The sequence below is a fragment of the Myotis brandtii genome, unplaced genomic scaffold (genome assembly GCF_000412655.1).
Source record: "Myotis brandtii unplaced genomic scaffold, ASM41265v1 scaffold196, whole genome shotgun sequence".
Classification (NCBI taxonomy): Eukaryota; Metazoa; Chordata; class Mammalia; order Chiroptera; family Vespertilionidae; genus Myotis; species Myotis brandtii.
Genome location: NW_005357311.1, coordinates 6299624 through 6319463, shown reverse-complemented (window position 1 = coordinate 6319463; position 19840 = coordinate 6299624). Strand labels below are relative to the sequence as shown.

At 36.9% G+C, this 19840-nt stretch overlaps 1 protein-coding gene across 1 annotated transcript in view; it reads right to left on the bottom strand.

Moving 5' to 3' along the window:
• REEP3 (receptor accessory protein 3) overlaps positions 1-19840 on the bottom strand; it is an 80264-nt gene that overhangs the window by 50187 nt on the left and 10237 nt on the right. The gene's annotated exons all lie outside the window — the stretch shown is intronic.

Below are 19840 nucleotides of genomic sequence, written 5' to 3'. Positions count from 1 at the left end.
TTTAAAAATATATTTAGAATCTTAAATAACAAGGAATCCTAGAAATAATCTAATAACAATAGTTTTGTTTTTCAAAGTAATATTTTTCACTCAGAGGAAATCTTTCTTAGAAATCACAATAAATAAGAGACAAACGCAAATTAATGAGAGGCAAATGAAATTAAGTTGTCCTTAGAGAACTGAATTTCACTGATTATAGAATCCTTTGAGGAATCCTAAGCCCTTGAGAACCATTTGGAAAGCATCCTCTACAAATGATGCAGTAGCTCGCAAACCTGTGTGTCTATAAGAATCAAGTGGGAATGAGGATCTTTGGAAGTGAAGCTCCAGAATTTGAATTTCTGGATTCTGCATCTTCAACAAACTTACGGTGCGACAATGTTATGCTTACCTTGTTATTATTATTATTATTATTATTATTATTAAAACTGATCATGATTAAGCAACATGCTGTCAGTATGGTAAGCTGGTTTCACTCTAATTAGATTTTTTAAAGTGAAAATGAAATGACTTTTGCTAAACTCTATCCTTACTTCGACACTAAAATAAATGTAAGAGGTCATAGGGAAAAGAGAGTCACATAAATTCAAGTGATAAAATTTAACAAATCTTTGAAATGAATTGTCTGCCTTATTCTGTTTAAGGCCAAATGATTACAACTTGTGCAGTGATAACCAATGTACCCATGTATATTCTTCCTACATGAGTCACTATGCCACTGGATAAACAAGCCATTATGTAGCAAAAGTCCATGCATGATTACTGCTAATATATTATGTAACTTTTGTCTTACACAAATTTCAAGAAAAAAGAGATTTGTTGCTAAGAACCTCTGCTAACAGAGAATTCCCATTTAGTAAAACAATAGTTAAGTGGCCTTAAAAAAGAAGAAGAAGAAGAAGAAGAAGAAGAAGAAGAAGAAGAAGAAGCAGCAGCAGCAGCAGCAGCCCTGGCCAGGTTGCTCAGTTGGTTGGAGCATCATCCCATACACCAAAAGGTTGTGGGTTTGATTCCCAGTCAGGGAACGTATTGGTTGCAGGTTTGTTCCCCGATTGGGGCTTGTATAGGAGGCAGCTCCACCCTCCTCTCTTTAAAATCAATAAAAAACATATCCTTGAGTGAGGATTAGGGGGGAGAAAAGAAAAAAGAAAAATACGAAAATTACATACAGAAAGAAAAAGTCAAACCCACGAGAAAAACCCAAATCCTGAAATCTATAATCAATGATATAAGTTTAAAACTGCCAAGGAGAGAAAAAGACAGTAAAATTCCTTTGAAAGACTTTATACATTTTTTAATTATAGTCATCAGGAGCTATGAAGCTTGGAATTTTCATGCTGTCAGAACTAAACTTCTAAATTTACTCCAGAGCTTCTAATTTCTACTCTAGAAGGAGAGCTAAGATAAAACTAAGAAATCAATCCATAGCAAATCATAATGTACTTCATCATCCTTTCACTCTCTACTCAGCCCACCACCAGGGCTTACTATGTGGTAGACCCAAACCAAAGAAAGATGTTTAAAAAGAATGCTGAACTCAAAATAGAGTACATCATAAAACCAAAGGCTATAAACCCTTGAAGCACTCAAGTAAACACCGCATCCTGTAGGCAGAGTTCCACAGAACGGTTTACGTAGCTAAAAGATGATGGTCCCCACAATCTACAGCATTCCCCAGTTTACCAGGTGTAATTCTTTCATTCTGATTGCCATTACAAATAAGAAACTTCTGGCCAGTTTTGCTCAGTGATTAGAGTGTCGGACTGTGGGTAGAAGGGTCTGGGTTTGATTCCTGGTCAAGGGCATGTACCTTGTAGCAAGTTACCCAGCATGTAGGAGGCAACCAATCAATGTGTCTCTCACATCAATGTTTCTTTCTCTCTCCCTCCCTCCCTCCCCCCCTCCTGGCCCCCAGCCCTTCCTCCCTTCCACTCTTTCTAGAATTCAATGGAAAAATATCCTTGGGTGAGGATTAAAAAATGAAAAACAAACTCATAGGTGGGGTAGGTGTTATTGTTCTATTTTTACAGACAATAAAGCTGTAAGGCTCAGAGAGATTAAGAATCATGAAGTAAGCACCCAGCAAGTGCTGAAGCCAAAACATAATAAACACAAAAAACTTCTAATTTCAAGACCTGTGCTCGTTCCTGTATAGAAAAAACAAACTTTGTACTTCATATAATGTATAACTCACAGCACAAAGATCCCCAATATTAGCAGTTGAATGAAGTCAACATTCAGATGTTATCTGAGTAATTGTAATCGTGACCTGCCAATATGCTACTGTCATATATAATAAAAAGATATCTGAGACCCATTTTTTGATTGTGTACAAAGTCTGCAGAGAGGAATATCCATAGCTTTAATCAACATGCACATAATCTCTTATCAAATTGGTGAGGAGGCTATACTTGATGGAGTTTAGAATTACTCATATCATATGACCAGTCTTGCCTCCTGAGTAATTCTTAACGCAGAGGAGCGGTTTTCTTTATTTTGCCCCTTAAGCACAGGATCTGTTAAAACCCAAATTTATCATTAGCCTCATCAACACTGAAGATAACGAGAGCTCAGTTTAATCTAAGGCTTAAAATAAACGGTCTGAAGAAAAATCACAAGCAAACAACTTCTGAAACTGTTGAGAAAATTTCTCTATTAAAATATATGCACCACTACAAAAACAAAAATGACAGCCACAAACATGAATGAATTGCACAGAATAGGACAGAATCCATTTTCTAAAAAATCCGAGAGAGAGAGAGAGAGAGAGAGAGAGAGAGAGAGAGACATTGATCAGGTGCCTCCCATTATGCGCTCCAACCGGGGTTGAACCCCCAACCCAGGTATGTGCCCTGACCGGGAATCGAACCTGTGACCTTTAGATGTACAGGAGGATGCTCCAACAGGCCAGGGTGGGCAACTCATTACCACATGATCACAAAGTGAACTTCCCTGAATTGAAGTCAGACCTAAAACTACTGTTAAGTCCTCCCATGTATATTCATACCTATGTGCAATCTAAGCTACAGTCATCTGCAGTCACTTCACAGATGAGTGCAACAACTCTTTACTAGACCCCACCCAATCTAAAGTGAATTTAATATTCTGCTTTCAAATCTTTTAATTTCCTCTCCATTGCAGAAAAACAGGATCACTGATGGCACACTGCGTGCCAGGTCTTGTCTTCCAGCATTTGAGACACAACAGTGAGCTCACCATTGTTTATTAATTAAAACTAAATTTGTGATCATCTGGAAATCAAAACATTCTATTTTCATATTTCTTAAACCACTTCCTTCATTTCATTTGATCAAATCTTATTGTAGTACCTCCAGAGTCTGCAACTCAGTAAAATTTTCTCATGCCACTCCCTAGAGCTAGAACAATCTTTCTCTTTATGTTAAGAACTCTCCCTTTTTCATTGGCACCCTGCATGTTACTGCCTTTCATTAATGAGGTTCAAAGAAGGTTGGATCTCTTTATTTTGTATAGCAAAAAAACAGTAACAGAAAGTAAATTACCAAAAAAAAATCCCAACTAGAACATAAAAATTAAACATTGCAAAACATTTAAAAATATTCACTATGTTCTCTTCTCTTGAGATAGCTCAACTGATTAAATGTTTAAGTTCATATATATATATATAATTGATTTCAGAAAGGAAGAGAGAAGGAGAGAGAGATAGAAACATCAATGATGAGAGAGAATCATTGATCGGATTCCTGCTGCTCGCCCCCTGCTGGGGATCGAGCTGCAACCTGGGCATGTGCCCTTGACCAGAATCGACCCTAGGATCCTTCAACCCGCTGGCCAACGCTCTATCCACTGAGCCAAACCAGCTAGGGCAATGTCTAAGTTCTTTGTACAAGAAAATCAGAGAGGTGGGGACTTCACACTATCTTGTGTAACACACCAATGAAAAAATAGAGCAAATGTGTGCCTACACCACCTAATTTAATTCTGACATCAGTAATTACAGCAACACAAAAACAGCATGCTGGCTGGTTGGCACTACCAAGCCCTCTGCCTTGTATGAAACATCACTGATTGTTTAATGAAAGGCAGTTTGGGATGACCCCACTCCCATTCTTGAGAAATAGTATAATCTCCACCAATTCTGACTTTGCTGCTTTTCTCCCTAAAAATATATAAAAGTGATTAAGCAAACAGCAATTGATCTATTAATTAAAAAGAAAGGGGGGGGGAGCGTGGGGGTTAATGGGGGGGAATGAGGACACATTTGTAATTCCTTAACTAATAAAGAATTTAAAGATTAAAAAAAATAATAATATCAATTGTATTAAAAAAAAAAAAAGAAAGGGATGTTAAAATTCCTCATCATAGGAGACTGTTCTGTTAAGGAGACTTGAAGAGAAATGACAATGAAGTGCAATGTATGATCCTTGACTGAATTCTGTATTAAAAACAACAGTGCAGCTACATAAGGCATTATTAGGGCAACTTGGGCAATCTGAATATGAACTGTAGGTGTTAATAACTTAGTGATAAGTTACACATATATGTATATATATAATCTTAGGTGATAGCAATTTTATGGCTATATTTAAAAAATGCCCTTGTTTAGGATGTCTTATGACTTTCTTGTTTTGTATAACCAGTCAATTTTTAGGCCAAATTTGAATAACCTCAATTTCTATTCAATCTAAAAAATTTAATAGTATAAAATAAACAACTAAGAAGCTCTAATTCTTTCCCCAAAGATGTATAAAGAGGATGGAAATTCGGCTCAGCATTACATAACGTTGCTACCCACTCCAGAAACGAGCGCCTAGCAACAGCAAAGGGTCATCTCAGGAGAGTGCTGATTGCTCATTGGAGCATTCTAAACACAGATGCTTTTCCATCCTTATCACTTCCAGTCCCCGATAAACACATGCTGGTTACCTTGGATCCCAGTGCTACCTAATGAAAACCTTCCTCCTGTGACAATCAATAACTGCCACTCAGGGCAGCCTCCACCTGTAGGTTACATCTTGAAAAATAGGGCACAACAAATTTAGAAACATCATTTAAAAATATGCATTTTGTGTACAGAATAGTCTCAGCATTCTTCTTCCTCAGGGATATTTCTTTTAAGATATAAAATGTTAGTGTTCTTGATATTTTTTCTGATATCACTGCCCCCCTCCAAACCACAAGTTTTAGCAGCAAGGTCAAAGCATCTATCTCTAAAACAGGTTTGCATGAATGTGCCTAAAATATTATTTATGCTTACGCTCGTGGGTGGGTCTAGCAGGAGAGCTTTCCTTAAAACAGTAATCTCGATGTTCATGAATAGGTTTTGGTTTTCTTTAAATGTGTAACCATTCACATTTTAGATTAAATTTGAACAATCTCCAATTCTTAACCAGTCTTAAAGATTTAGTAGTGCAAATAAAGACCCAGAAGCTCTAGTTTTTTCTCAAAGATATATAAAGGGAACGGAAATATGGTCCAGCATTACATAATGTTGCCACCACTCCAGAAAGAAAAGTGAGAGCGCCTTCTCCATGTTTCCTGGCTATTTGCACGTGTCCTCCTGTCCCTCTTTGGTGTAAAGTCCCTTGTTCATTTTTCTTTATATATTTTGAATGTGACCTATTTGTCACCTTCATATGTCACAAATATTGTCTGCCACTCTGCCTTCTTTTTCACTCTCTTTTTTAAAAAAATATAATATTTTATTGATTTTTTACAGAGAAGAAGGGAGAGGGATAGAGAGTTAGAAACATCGGTGGGAGAGAAACATCGATCAGCTGCCTCTTGCACACCCACTACTGCGGATGTGCCTGCAACCAAGGTACATGCCCTTGACCGGAATCGAACCTGGGACCCTTCAGTCCGCAGGCCGACGCTCTATCCACTGAGGCAAACCGGTTAGGGCCTTTTTCACTCTCTTAATGGTGTCTTTTGATGAAGAGTAGTGCTTAATTTTAGTCTGTCTCTATTTATCATGATCACTTTTCTTATTTATGACTAATGCTTTTTGATTGTTTTCCTTATTTCAAAGTTTTAAAGACATTTTTCTATGTTATCTCCTAGAAACCTTATCGTTTTACTTTTTTATCTGCAATAAGAATGCAATTGGTATTTTTGCATGTGTTCTGAGTTAGGGGCTGTAATTATGGATGTCTAATTGACATAGGAGCGTTATTGTAAATAACCTTTCCTCACTGCTCTGTAGTGCTACCTTTGTCATAAAACAAATATCTACATATATATGTGACTCCTACTAGAGTCTATGCTCTTTCATTGGCTTGTCTATTCTTGTGCCAATACCACATTGTCTTAATTACTGTAGCTTTGTAATAAATCTTGCTATCTGGTTAACTCATCCCATTATTAATATCTAAGTAAGTATGTCTCAGGCTGCGGACTGAAGGGTCCCAGGTTCGATTCCGGTCAAGGGCATGTACCTTGGTTGTGGGCACAACCCCAGTAGGGAGTGTGCAGGAAGCAGCTGATCGATATTTTTAACTCTCTATCCCTCTCCCTTCCTCTCTGTAAAAAAAAAATCAATAAAATATATTTTTAAAAAAAGTATGTCACCCCACTGTTTTTATTCTTTGCTCTTCTGTTTCAACATTGTCTTAGCTATTCTTGGTGCTTTGCATTTCCAAATATGTTTTAGGAATAACATCAATTTTCTTCTGTTCTGTAGTATACTCACTCCCTAGGTGAACTCACCCAGTTTCATCTCTTTGGATAGCCACAGACAATCTGTCAAACAATCCTTTAAAAATAATCCAGAATCTGACAACTGCTACCAGCCTGGTCAAAGTCACTGTTCATCTCTCATTGGTTTATTAAAGTGGTCTCCTACCTGGTCTCCAAGCTTCCAACCTTGTGCCTGTACAGTTTATTTTCAGTGGTAGAGAGATCTTTTAAAGTAAAATCTCATAATGTCACTCTTCTGCTCAAAACCCACCTCACTCAAGAGTAAATTCCAAAGTCCTTAACAGTGGCCTACATGTCTGGCCACACTATTGCTCAGTCCTGGCCACAATAACCTCCTGTGCTGAGCAGAGCTCTGCCTTGGGGTTAGCACTTGGTTGGCTCCTTTTATTTATCCCCTCTTCCCCCCTCCCCCCTTATATCCCTTCCCTGAGAAAAGCTGTATGTCATTTAAAGTATAGTTCAATGAAGGGATATAAAAAAAGTTGGACAAATTCCAACAATTTCTTTTTAAAACACATACCCATATTAGCTACAGAGAAACAAGGTTATAAAAAATGGTTAAAGGACTTAAATGTAAGACAGAAACCATAAAAATCCTACAAGACTCCATAGGCAGCAAAATATCAGACATATGTCATAGCAATATCTTTACCGATATAGCTCCTAGCTAAACATTAGCTACTTTTTTCTGTATGCGTCATGATCATCTAAGAACTGACAAATTTCCTATTTTCTTCTTCACTTACAATCAGTTTTAGTTTCTTATTAACCAAATAGAGGCAACTTAATCAAATCATCCTAGAATTTGAGTCTGTTTATGAGAAAGAGGAAGAAAAAACTGTCATAAGTTAAATATTTAAAGATGATATCTGCAGATTTTGTTTTCCCACTACCAATTTAAGACTTTAGGTCTACTATCACTGGAAAAAAAATTAATGCACCAGAGTCCTTCTTATGTATGAAATAGCTTTAAAATAAGTCCAAACAATAGAAGCTTGTCATGTGATGATAACATTAGAAAGGTTAAAGAAAGCCAATGCCCTTTTTTCACGTATAACAAAATCGTGAGATATCATAAAAAGTTTTTTCTTAACCACTAAGTTTTGGGGTGGTTTGTAAATTCAGCAGCAGATAAATGAAAGCAACAACAACAAAAACAAACAAAAACTCCAGGTGGCCTTGGAGGCAGTGAGAACAGACTCCTGGGGACATGGAAGTCAGGGGGGAATCAATACTGCCTGATGGCTGGGGAGCACTGCTGGGCATAATAAAGCATCAATGGCACAAGGAAAAGGACTGCAGGGCTGTACACAGTGACTGACTACATGTGTGGCATCCTGTAGCCTTGAATGCACCCAGAGAAGGAAGTGAGGAGCTGAGGTTTTACCTAAGTTAGTCAAGGTTAGTAATCTATTAGACTCACAGTCAAACTTTTAGAGTGACCTTATTTAAGTTAAGGACCACAAGCTGGTGTCTAGAGAATATTAACATATAAAACAAAACAACATTTTACAAGTCTGTTTGGCTTCATCTTTCATTTCATTATAATTCTAATCCCATTTTTAATGAAAGGGCTGCAATTCTGAAATACTTTTTAGTGCCTTGCTGTAAGGCAAATGGACTGACTGTTTTAAGGAATAAGGACTTATACTTGATTTCTGTATAGGCCATAAAGGACATTCACATATTGCATCTGTGCCTCTTCGCACCCTCTGCGAGTTCAGAGCAGAACTGTCTCCATTTCAGGGATGAAGTCAGGTCATGTAACTATTGAATAGTGGCACCACTTGCACAGACTCAAAAAGGTAACGTTGTGAGGTGCATTTTATGAAATTCTAAAGTTTTTATATTATAAATAATCAGGCATAAAAATACTGATGTTTTTATTTTATGCACAAAAACTGAAATAAATGTTAACCCACAAAGTTGTAACTTCATAAAAATAATTTTAAAGCTGGATAAGGAAGGAACTGAATACTGTTTTCATGCTGATGACACAGGGCAGTGCCATTTGAACTGGAAAAAAGAAATATCATCATCTTTTGTTGAGACCTCTTTATTGTAAGATCTTGAAGAACTTAAACTTCATGTAAAATGCTACCAGTTTAACTTTAAATAACAAACTAAAGACTCAATTCTTTTCCCAGTATAACTGGAGAGCATAGTAGCTTTAACAATACTTCTCGGTATAGAATAAATATGTTAGAATAAAGACCACTGATTTCTGTTATGTACAGTATTTATTAGCTATATACTCTATCTAATAAATACTGCTTACTTGGGTGTAAGTGCTACCACTTTGTGTTTGTTCTAATATAGAGTACAAGGAAATTTTGCTTTGTACAATGTCTCACTTTCATCTGACTGTGTAAGAACAATGAATTCTACTTAGTAAGCAAACCTCAGGGTTCTATAGCAAACCTAGAATCATTTGAACCACCAGAAAAGAGACAATCACAGGTTCCCCCCTAAAAATTTTTTTATGAAGTTGAGGTCATAAGGTTACACAGATTTGCTAGTATTTCAGTTTGTTTTGTGCACACAGTAGCTACTCTAAGACCAGTGCTTAAAAGATTTCAGTCATGATTGGTATTAAAAGTTGAAACTATAGCCCTGGCCAGGGTGTCGGCCCTCAGACTGAATGGTTGCAGGTTTGATTCCTGCCAAGGGCACGTGATTGGATTGCAGGCTCCACCCTGGCCGGTCAGAGCACATGCTGGAGGCAACCAATCGACGTGTCTCTCTCACATGATGTTTCTCTCTGTCAATATCCTCCCTTCATTCTCTTTAAGGATCAATAGAGAAAATATCCTCAGTGAGAATTAAAAAAACACACACCCCAAAACAAACAAAAAACAACATGTCTAGTTGTTTAAAAGAATAAATGGTTTTAGTAGAAATTATATTTATTATGGAAACATTACCAAAGAGAATATAGAAATATAAACTAGCAGATCCACTGACCAGAAATAATCAGTTATAACATTTGATGATCCAAATATATTTTTCTATATTATTAGTAGGGAATGAGATTGACACAAAAAGTATATAAAAATGAGATCATAAAATATGTGAAATCTATATATATAAAAGGCTAATATGCTAAGTGTCCAACTGTCCAACTGGTCACTATGATGCACACTGACCACCAGGGGGCAGATACTCAACGCAGGAGCTGCTGAGCTACAGTGACTTGGCAGTGGCGGTTCTCAGGTGACACACCCAGAAACCAGAGAGGAGGGAACCTGATTCCTTGCGGGACCATGCGATTCCACCTTTGGCCGTGGGTTATGTTGTTCCTGGGGCACTGTCGGCCCTGGATCTGGTTTACTGCACACTTGTGTTTGCGTTCCACACCCTGTATGACAGCAACTTTGCAGAGTGCTCTCTCACACTCTGGGACCCCTCAAGGGATGTCGGAGAGCCGTTTTGGCCCAATCCCCGAAGGCCAGGCTGAGGAACCCCATCTGCCGGAGGGACCCCACTCACTCCACAGATACCGGGAGGGTCCGCAGGAGGTTGGTTCCAGGGCATGTCCAGCCCATCTCACCCAGTCCTGCCCCACCGGCCACCTTCTAATTAATTTCCTTTCAATGTGCATGAATCCGTGTACTGGGTCACTAGTTTAAAATAAAAAACCTAACTTACATTTTATTAAATTTAACAGATAAGTAAAACTCAAGGAATACATAAAATTTTACTTGAACAGTAGAAATGTCAATGCCTAAATGAATCCTTTAATTTTTAGAAAAGAATTATAAAAGGCTGGTGTTTCAACTCTAAACTACATGTCTTTCTACTAATAAAGATAAAATTTGCCCTGATGCTTCCTTCCATCCCCCACCAGATTTTCATTAATTATAATTTTTTAATCAAGATGTATAACACATTCTAATATATAATATCAATACTATGGAAACTTTTAAAGGCATGGAATGACTGATGAATTCAACTAAAAATAAACATAAAACCCCATACTGACAAGTTTTACATACAATCTTTTTAAGGCAGCATAAATGTCTATTGCTGCAAATGTGCTATTCAGCCAACCTGACAAATGCAATATTTTGCTGTTTGCTTGACTGCGTTCACGTGCTAGTTGGGAATATGAAATGCATTTCCAAGTTGAATTTCATGAAGTACTATAGAGTATGTTGTAATAAAATCCAGACATTCTTTCCACTACATTCCTTTCCTCTAATATTTCTGTTGTAATTTAATCTAAAAAGACCAACCAAGTTTTCTGGAAAGACTACTTCTTTATAGATCACTCATGTTGCTTATTACTACGCTTCAGATATTTTCTAGGTACTCAAATGTCCTTGTTTTAATATCAAATCACTGAAAACCAAACTAAGGATATTTTACAATTTTTGTTTCCTTGTTTTAAAATGGTAACAATATTTGGCTGCTCAATTCTGTGATATTTTTGTGACACTACTACTTCTCAAAAAAAAAAATCATCACCACGTTTTCTATTGTGTAATCTCTAGTGTAATGGTTTAAACCCCTTCTAATCACCTGGGGACCTTTTAAAATAAGGATGTCCAGGCCCCACCTCAGATTAATTAAGCCAGAATCTTTGGGAATGGGGTCTGAGAAAGGTGTTCTAAAAGCATTTAAATACAGTAGAGTGCTTTATGAACGCTTAATTCTAAATGAGACTCTGAAGCATCTCTGAAATAGATACTCTTAATTTATCATGTGTTCAGTTGTAGTGAAAACAACAGTATTAAGACTTTTAAGAGATGAAAGTTACCACTTAATCAACTATATTTCTCAAATTAAACAGTAGCAATAATTTGCCACATTTGTAAAGCTATATAGAACTGCTTTTCTGGTTCAAAGGTGTAATTTTAAAGTACCCCATCAAAAAAAATTACTTCATAATGGGTGAATAAGGTTAGGAAATTTTGTCTGTTTATTGGGAAATTTTAGGATTAGTTTGAGGAATTAAAGGTTAGCAAAACATAAGACTCTGACAAAACAATAATGAAACAAGAATCTGTATAGCAGTAAAAGGAATAAGTGGTCACTGACTTCAGAGTCCATTTACAAATGGACCATTCTTTTGTTTTCCTCAAACTAGAAATCTCTGAAATATTGTTTATTGCATGTAATATTATTATATTTAAGATAATTTTTCTTGAAATGTTAATGTAAAAAAATAAAGAAATCTCTATAGACAGAACTGGAAATCTAGCTAATGTCTCACAATCATGTTCCTGAGGCACTGCAAGGCTCTGAATGTCCATCTCTACTGACTAAGGAATGACAAAGGAGCAGGGGACAGCCTACACAGGCCAAATCAATCCTGGCCATCAGTGGGTGACAGATGTCTTAGCCAGACCACCCCACAGCAATGCTGACCACATGGAAAACACAAAACTCTCTATTTTCCATTTTCCTCCTCTTATATAAATGATGCTCAGCGTGCATAAGGAATCAGAGCTACATATTAGCATAAATGTCACGATTAGACATGAACCCACTGTAGGTTCAAACCCATCCCAGATTCTAGGACTAATGTCACCTATGCAATAGTGGGGAATTGCTTTGAAATACATAACCTAAAAGTTAAATTATTTTTATCTGGGCATTTGGGAATTTCAAGCAATGTAATATTTTTCATCAGCTAAACTACAAAATGGACAACAACATCATTTAAGAATACAAAGCAGACATTAGGATTCAACATTACTACCCTGATTCAAACCAACATCAGTTCTCAGGTAGATTCAGCTGCCTCCTAACTGGTCTCTCTGCTTCCATCCTTGTCCCACTAGCCCAGTGATGGCGAACCTATGACACGTGTGTCAGAGGTGACACGCGAACTCATTTTTTTGGTTGATTTTTCTTTGTTAAATGGCATTTAAATATATAAAATAAATATCAGAAATATAAGTCTTTGTTTTACTATGGATGCAAATATCAAAAAATTTCTATATGTGACACGGCACCAGAGTTAAGTTAGGGTTTTTCAAAATGCTGACACACCAAGCTCAAAAGACTCGCCATCACTGCACTAGTCTGTTTTCAGAGCAACCAGGTCTGTCTTAACTTGGAAGTAGCCATTAATTTATACAATTTCTAAGACAGAGTTTTTTATAGCAATATCCCACATATCAAATGGATAGATAAGAAAACTACCATTATCTGAAGATAACTAGGGAAAGAAAAAGAGAGAGAAAGCTTAAGTTCCATCTGTATAGCTACTTCTAAAACCTCAAAAATCCTTTGGGTAAATAAGAAACTGGACATTCTTCCTTGGACTCATACCAGCTTTGAGACAAGCCTGCCTGGTGATTTCACACAGGTTCTGGCCTTCTGTTCACATTCTCTTCATGACAGGTGCAGCCCCTCGCCTCCCTCCATCTGGGGCCTGGCTGAGCGCTAAAACTGGCCTCTACAACAGCAAGAAGCATATGGGCTGGGGCAGGGGCAGCATCTCCTTTCTGTTGCTATCTGCTCCCTGTTGTCTTAGCTTGTCCCTTTAGTTACTGTAAATATCTTGGTCTTCACTCACTGCAAGTGTTAAGCATCTTTTAAATGTAACAGCTGACATAAATATGACACATACTTCTAAATTATGAAGCATACTGAAGTGAATCAGTCATCCGACTTCAAAGTAGAATAACACCAATACCATTATTCCAAAACCCTTTCCTACTACCTCAGAGATAACCCCTATCATAAAATTTGTGTTCATCATTCTCTTTTCTTTCTTGAAAAGTAGAAAAGTAGATTTTCCTTATATATATATGTCTCTAAATTACATAATGCTTAGTTTTACCTATGCTGGGGCCTTTAAAATGGTATCATATGAAATGCAATCATATCTTGCTTGTTTTTTTTTTTTTTTAAAAAACAAAAACCACCACCAACAAATAAACACTATACAGCCCAGCCAGTGTGACACAGTGGTTGAGCGTCCAACCATGAATGACGTTGCTAGCTCAATCCCCAGTGGGGACATGCAGGAGGAAGCCGATGGACGATTCTCTTTCATCACTGATGCTTCTCTCTTTTTAAAAAAATATATTTGTATTGATTTCAGAGAAGAAGGGAGAGGGTGAGAAAGATAGAAACATCAATGATGAGAGAGAATCATTGATTGGCTACCTCCTGCATGCCCTTCACAGGGTATCGAGCCCGCAACCTGGGCATATGCCCTAACTGGGAATCGAATCGTGACCTCCTGGTTAATGGGTTAATGTTTATCCACGCCGGCTGGGCATCATTAATGTTTCTAACACTCTCTCTCTCTGAAGTCAATATAAACATATTTTAAAAAACACACAACACAAACACAACAATTGCCCTAGCTGGTTTGGCTCAGTGGACAGAGCTTTGGCCTGTGGACTGAAGGGTCCCAGGTTTGATTCTGGTTAAGGGCAAATGCCTGGGTTGCGGGCTCAGTCCCCAGTGGGGGGCATGTGGGAGGTAGCCAATCAATGATTCTCATTGATGTTTCTATCTCTCTCTGAAATCAATAAAAATATATCTCCCTTCCTCTCTGAAATCAATAAAAATATATATTTAAAAAACACACACAACAATTTTCCTATCATTCATCCATGCTAATGCTTATGTTATTTCATTCAGTTTTACTCTATTATGTAAATATACCAACATTTACCCGTTCTCTACTCCATGTGAATTAGTATTCTTGGTAGATTTTTGCTTTAAGAACTTTACTATAAATGTCCTTGCAAATGTCTCCTGGTGCATGTGCCTAATTCTACCTAGTTGTGAAACTGCTGGGTTATTGGGTACTTGAATGATGAATATCTGTAAGTTAGGGCTGAATTGTTTTCTAAAGCAGTTACAGCCTCTTACTCTCCTATAGTTTTTTGTTTTTTTAAAGATGCTGTTGTTTTACCCATCTTTGTCAACACATGGTATTTTCAGACTTTTTAACTTTTGCAATCTAGAAGGTGTGACATAGAATTTCCATGTAGTCTTAATTGACATTTCCCTGAAAACTAGTAAGTTTTTTGTATCTTTTCCTATGCCATTTGCAATGGTTTCCTCTTTTAAGATATGCCTGGTTCACTGGTCCATTTTTCTTTAGATTGCCTATTTTTAAAAACTGAGTAAACTGAGTTTAAAGTATTGCTTTTATCTCCCGACTACCATACTTTGTTAGTTATTTATGTTACCAAACTGTCTGCATTTTTTACCATCATTGGGCCACAGTTCTAGCGCTAGCTTCCTCCATACACCACCACCACCCCCCCACCCCCCAGTCTCCAAACTATTGAGGAATACAGAAAAATAGCAATATGAGTTTCTAGTTTTTAAAACTTTATAGCCTGAAAGCTATTGAGGAATACAGAAAAATAGCAATATGAGTTTCTAAAGAGTTTTTAAAACTTTATAGCCTGAAAGTGATATTTAAAATAATTAGGTATTTTCATATAGATTGGCAAAGATAAAATTATTGTCAGGGATGGTGAATGTAGTAGAAATGGATATTTAACTACCACTGTTGAGAATGCAAACTGAGTCCTGATGGGATGGTGATATCTGCGTTTATACATTTGACAAAACTCACTAAAATTATTATATGTAAATTATAACAATAAAACTGATTTAAAATGTAAAAAATAAGTATAAATTATAACACAGGGTTATAACATATTGGTTGATGTCTGGTTCTAGAGCTAGATTGATACTTAGGTCTGCCATTTAGTAAGCTATGTGACCACCTTGGCTGGGCAAGTTATTTCACATCTCTAAGCTTTGCGTTTCTCAATGGCAAGTGGGGATAACAGCAGAATCTATATTATTGGGGCTGTTGTAAGATATAAACAAATTAGTTTAAAAGTGCTTAGAATAACGCTTATTACAAAATAAACATCAGATATACGATAGGCTACATTTATCAATCATTTCCTATATAATTTATTATAGGTCTGAAAAATTCTTCTCAACCAAATCATAATCATAATGATATTCTCCTATATTTTCTTTTAAAAGTTTAAATGTTTTAGTTTTCACATTTAGGCAGGTAATCTGCTTATCATTAGTTTTAAGTTTGCTGTAAAGTAAGGATGTAATTTCATTCTTTTTTTCTGAGAGATAACCAAGTTTCACAACATTATTAAATTATCCATCCTTTTCTACTGGTTTTGAATACTACTTTTGTCATATCAGATTTCCATATATAACTACATTAGTTTCTGGATTCTTTTTAAAATCTTTTGGGAATTTCAGTGAATTAATAGATCTATTTGGGGGGAAATGATAATCATAAACTAATATTAATCCATTAATATAAGCTATACATTTATTAAGATCTTTTATCTTTCAATCATTATTTATACCTTTCTTTATACTGTAGTTTTTATTCCCAGTGTTACAGTCTGTCTCTTAACAGAAGAATATAATCTGTTTACATTTATTGTCATGACTGATATATATGAACCCATTTCTACCATTTTTTTGTCCATATGTCCCTCACCTACTGCCCCCTTTATTTTAGTCTTTTATACCCCTTTGACCTCCTTTTTTCTCTACTGGTTTGAAAATATAGATTATACTTATAACATTTTAAGTTATTATATCTCTGTACATGACAGACTGTATCATTCTTTCCTCACCTTTATTGAAATAAAGGGAAAGAAGAGTAAAACTAGACAAAAAAGTGAAGAAAGTATAAAAGAGAGGACAAGAGACAGTGATGACATACTTTGAAGTGGAGCGGAAATGAATTCTTCAAAGGAAGAAATGGAATGTTTTCATTCTTAATATAGTTCCTCCTGCCCTGACCGGTTTGGCTCAGTGGATAGAGCGTTGGCCTGCGGACTGAAAGGTCCCAGGTTCGATTCGGTCAAGGGCATGTACCTTGGTTGCGGGCACATCCCCAGTGGGGGGTGTGCAGGAGGCAGCTGATCGATGTTTCTTTCTCATCGATGTTTCTAACTCTCTATCCCTCTCCCTTCCTCTCTATAAAAAATCGATAAAATATATTAAAAAAATATATAGTTCCTCCTATCACATTCTTAATGTGGTTTACTGCTTATGTTTTACTGACCTTAGTTATAGTGAGATGGGTTGGTGCCCCCAATAGAAAACAGGACCACAGGCACAAAACAGTGGAGAACAATCACGGCAATAATGATACCCATTAGGCAAATATCACCAAGTTTGTTTTCCTTCTATTCCCATATCTGTGCTTTCTTTAAGTTAACACTCAAGAATGTCTACTGCTCATTGTTCCTGTGGGCCTCAAATGTTAAACAAGGAAAGGAAGCCAGTTTATCCACTTTACAGTTTTGGTTTTGGTGAAAGTGCATTCCAAATTTTAAGAGCCCTAAAGATTAGTGATTATAGTTTGATGATGAAAGAGTGTCACATTAGCAGAATTTTTAGAATATAATCTATTCAGTGCTTTATATATTCATGCTTTTTTTTATAAAATGCCACATAATGCCATTTATTAATTATTGCTGATATTTACATAATATAAGGTTAATGTATTCACTTATTTAAATATCTGCTTTATTTAATACAAAATACTTCGCAGTAATTTATCTATGATTCTCCATAGGAAGCATACAAGCAATAATAGTCAAGATCTTCAACTAGGGCTTGACTCTCCCCTTCATGCTTCCAGGGATGGAGAACATACTGCTCTCATGAGGTTGACTGTCAGTCTCATTGTTGAACAACTCTAGGTGTTAGAAAGTTTTCCCATATTTATTAAATAAAATCATCTTCCCTATAACATTTACCTACTGCTCTAGCCTCGCATTTCACAATAAGAGAAAACTCAGTACTCCCCTCCCCACATAACAATTCAAATTATATTAAGACAGCTCTTTTGTTAGCCTTTTTTCTTGTTTTCTAATTCAATTCCTAAAACTATTTGTGTTTGCCCAAAAAGAATATGTTCGGGGTGGGGAGTGGGGAGTGGGGAGAGGAGATATGTTAAAACCATAACCCCCACTACTTCAGAATGTGATCTTATTTGGAGACAGGGTCTTTACAGAAGTAATCTAGTTAAAATGAGGTACCTGGGGTGGGCCCTAATCCAATATAACTTGTGTCCTTATAAAAATGGGAAATTTGGACACAGACATACAGAAAGGGAGTCTTCCATGTGCAAGATGAAGGCAGAGATCAGGATGATGCATCTACAAGCCAAGGAATGCACAAATGGCCAGCAAACCACCAGAAGTGAGCAGAGACACGAACACGTTCTCCCTCACAGCCCTCAAAAGCAACCCTATCGACACTTTCATCTTGGACTTTTAGCCTCCAGAACTGTGAGATAATACATTTCTGTTGCTTAAGCCACCCAGTTTGTTATACCAGCAAACTAATACATTTCCCAGAAATGTGACATGATAAAAGGCTAAGAAATTTTCCACAGCAGAATGCTTGGTTTTATTTATGGGTGAGAATAATTCTTTTCTAAAATGTACACATCAAAACTTGAAAATAGTAATGCTCTCAGCAATAATATAATTTGAATACATCCTGAAATTACGTTTTGAATTATTGGCCAGTACAAACTTATCATGTTTAGATTTTTTCCTATGAGTTTCGCTTTCATGATTTCCTTGGTAGCTCTGCTTTTGTTGAGTTGATGACACTGTTAATAACAAGGAAAGCAATACACTGGTAGGTAACCTTTGGCTATGTATTCAAATTCAAGCATCCTAACAACTTCTAGGACCAGAAAATTATAACTTGTAAACCACATTTCATTTGTAAATTTAGAAAATAAGGAATATCAGTCCTGATGTGCAGATACGTGATTATAAAAATTGTTTTCAAAGTGTACGGTATCTGCAATTTTTATCAATTTGGGGAAATTCTCTGTAATACTGACAGAAATTAATTTTGAAATAGTAAAAAAAATATGACAGATTGATCAGAAATATTCATATAGAAAATTCTTAAGTGAGAGATATCCCAAGACACTCATGAGTTCCCAAATATCATTATAGCCTATAATTTCTCCCATAGAGTATACAGAAGCAGCAAATAGTAAACAACTAAGTCATTTTCAGATGGGAATACCATGCAGAATGTCTTTTGTAGGTGATCACTGCAATAGAACTTTCTGCAATGATGGAAATGTTCTATTTCTGTGCTGTCCAATAAGGTAACCACTAAGCTTGAGTGGCTATTGAACACTTGAAATCTGGCTAGTGTGATTGAGGAAGTTAATTTTAAATTGACTTAATTTACATTTAAATAGCCACATGAGAGTGGTGGTTACCACATTGAGCAGCACAGATTCAGGCTCATTCCCTCCCATATATATTTTTCATCCCTTTTTACTTAGCACAGTGGTTCTCAACCAGTGGCAATTCTGCACACTAGGTGACATATGGCAGTATCTGGAGACATTTTTGGCTGTCATAATGGTGGAGAGGGGGCTGGCATCTTTGGAGTAGGGGACAGGGATGCTGCTAAACATCTTACAATGCACAGGACAGACCCCCCTTGCCTGCCTCCCCCGCCCCCCACACACACACCCAGAAAGAATTATCCAGTCCAAAATGTCCATAGTGCTACATTAAAAAACCCTGACATAGCTCTAGCTGGTTTTGCTCCGTGGTTAGAGCTTCCATCTGCAAACTGAAGGGTCTGGATTTGATTCTGTTCAAGGGCAGGTACCTCGGTTGTAAGCTCGATCCCTGGCCCAGTTGGGGTGCATATGGGAGGCAACCAATCAATGTGTCTCTCTCACAAATATGTTTTTTCCCCTCCGTTCCACTCTCTCTAAAAATCAATGGAAAAAATATCCTCAGATGAGGATTAACCAAAAAACAAAAACAAAAAAACCCACCACCACCACACACACACACACACACACACACACTCACACAAAACTTGACATATTTAAAGGATCTTCAAATAAAATTAAAGATACTTTGAATACCATTATGAATGGCTGTATAATATTCTAACATTAGCTAGCCTGCTCTTTATTTAAAACTAGAGGCCTGGTGCATGAAATTTGTGCACGGGGTGGGGGCGGGGGGGAAGCCTCAGCTCAGCCTGCACCCTCTCTAATCCAGGACATCCCTCTCACAATCCAGGACCACTGGCTCCTAACTGCTCACCTGCCTGCCAGCCTGGTCGACCCCAACTGCACCCCCTGCCAACCTGGTCACTCCCAACTGTGCCTCCCGCCAACCTG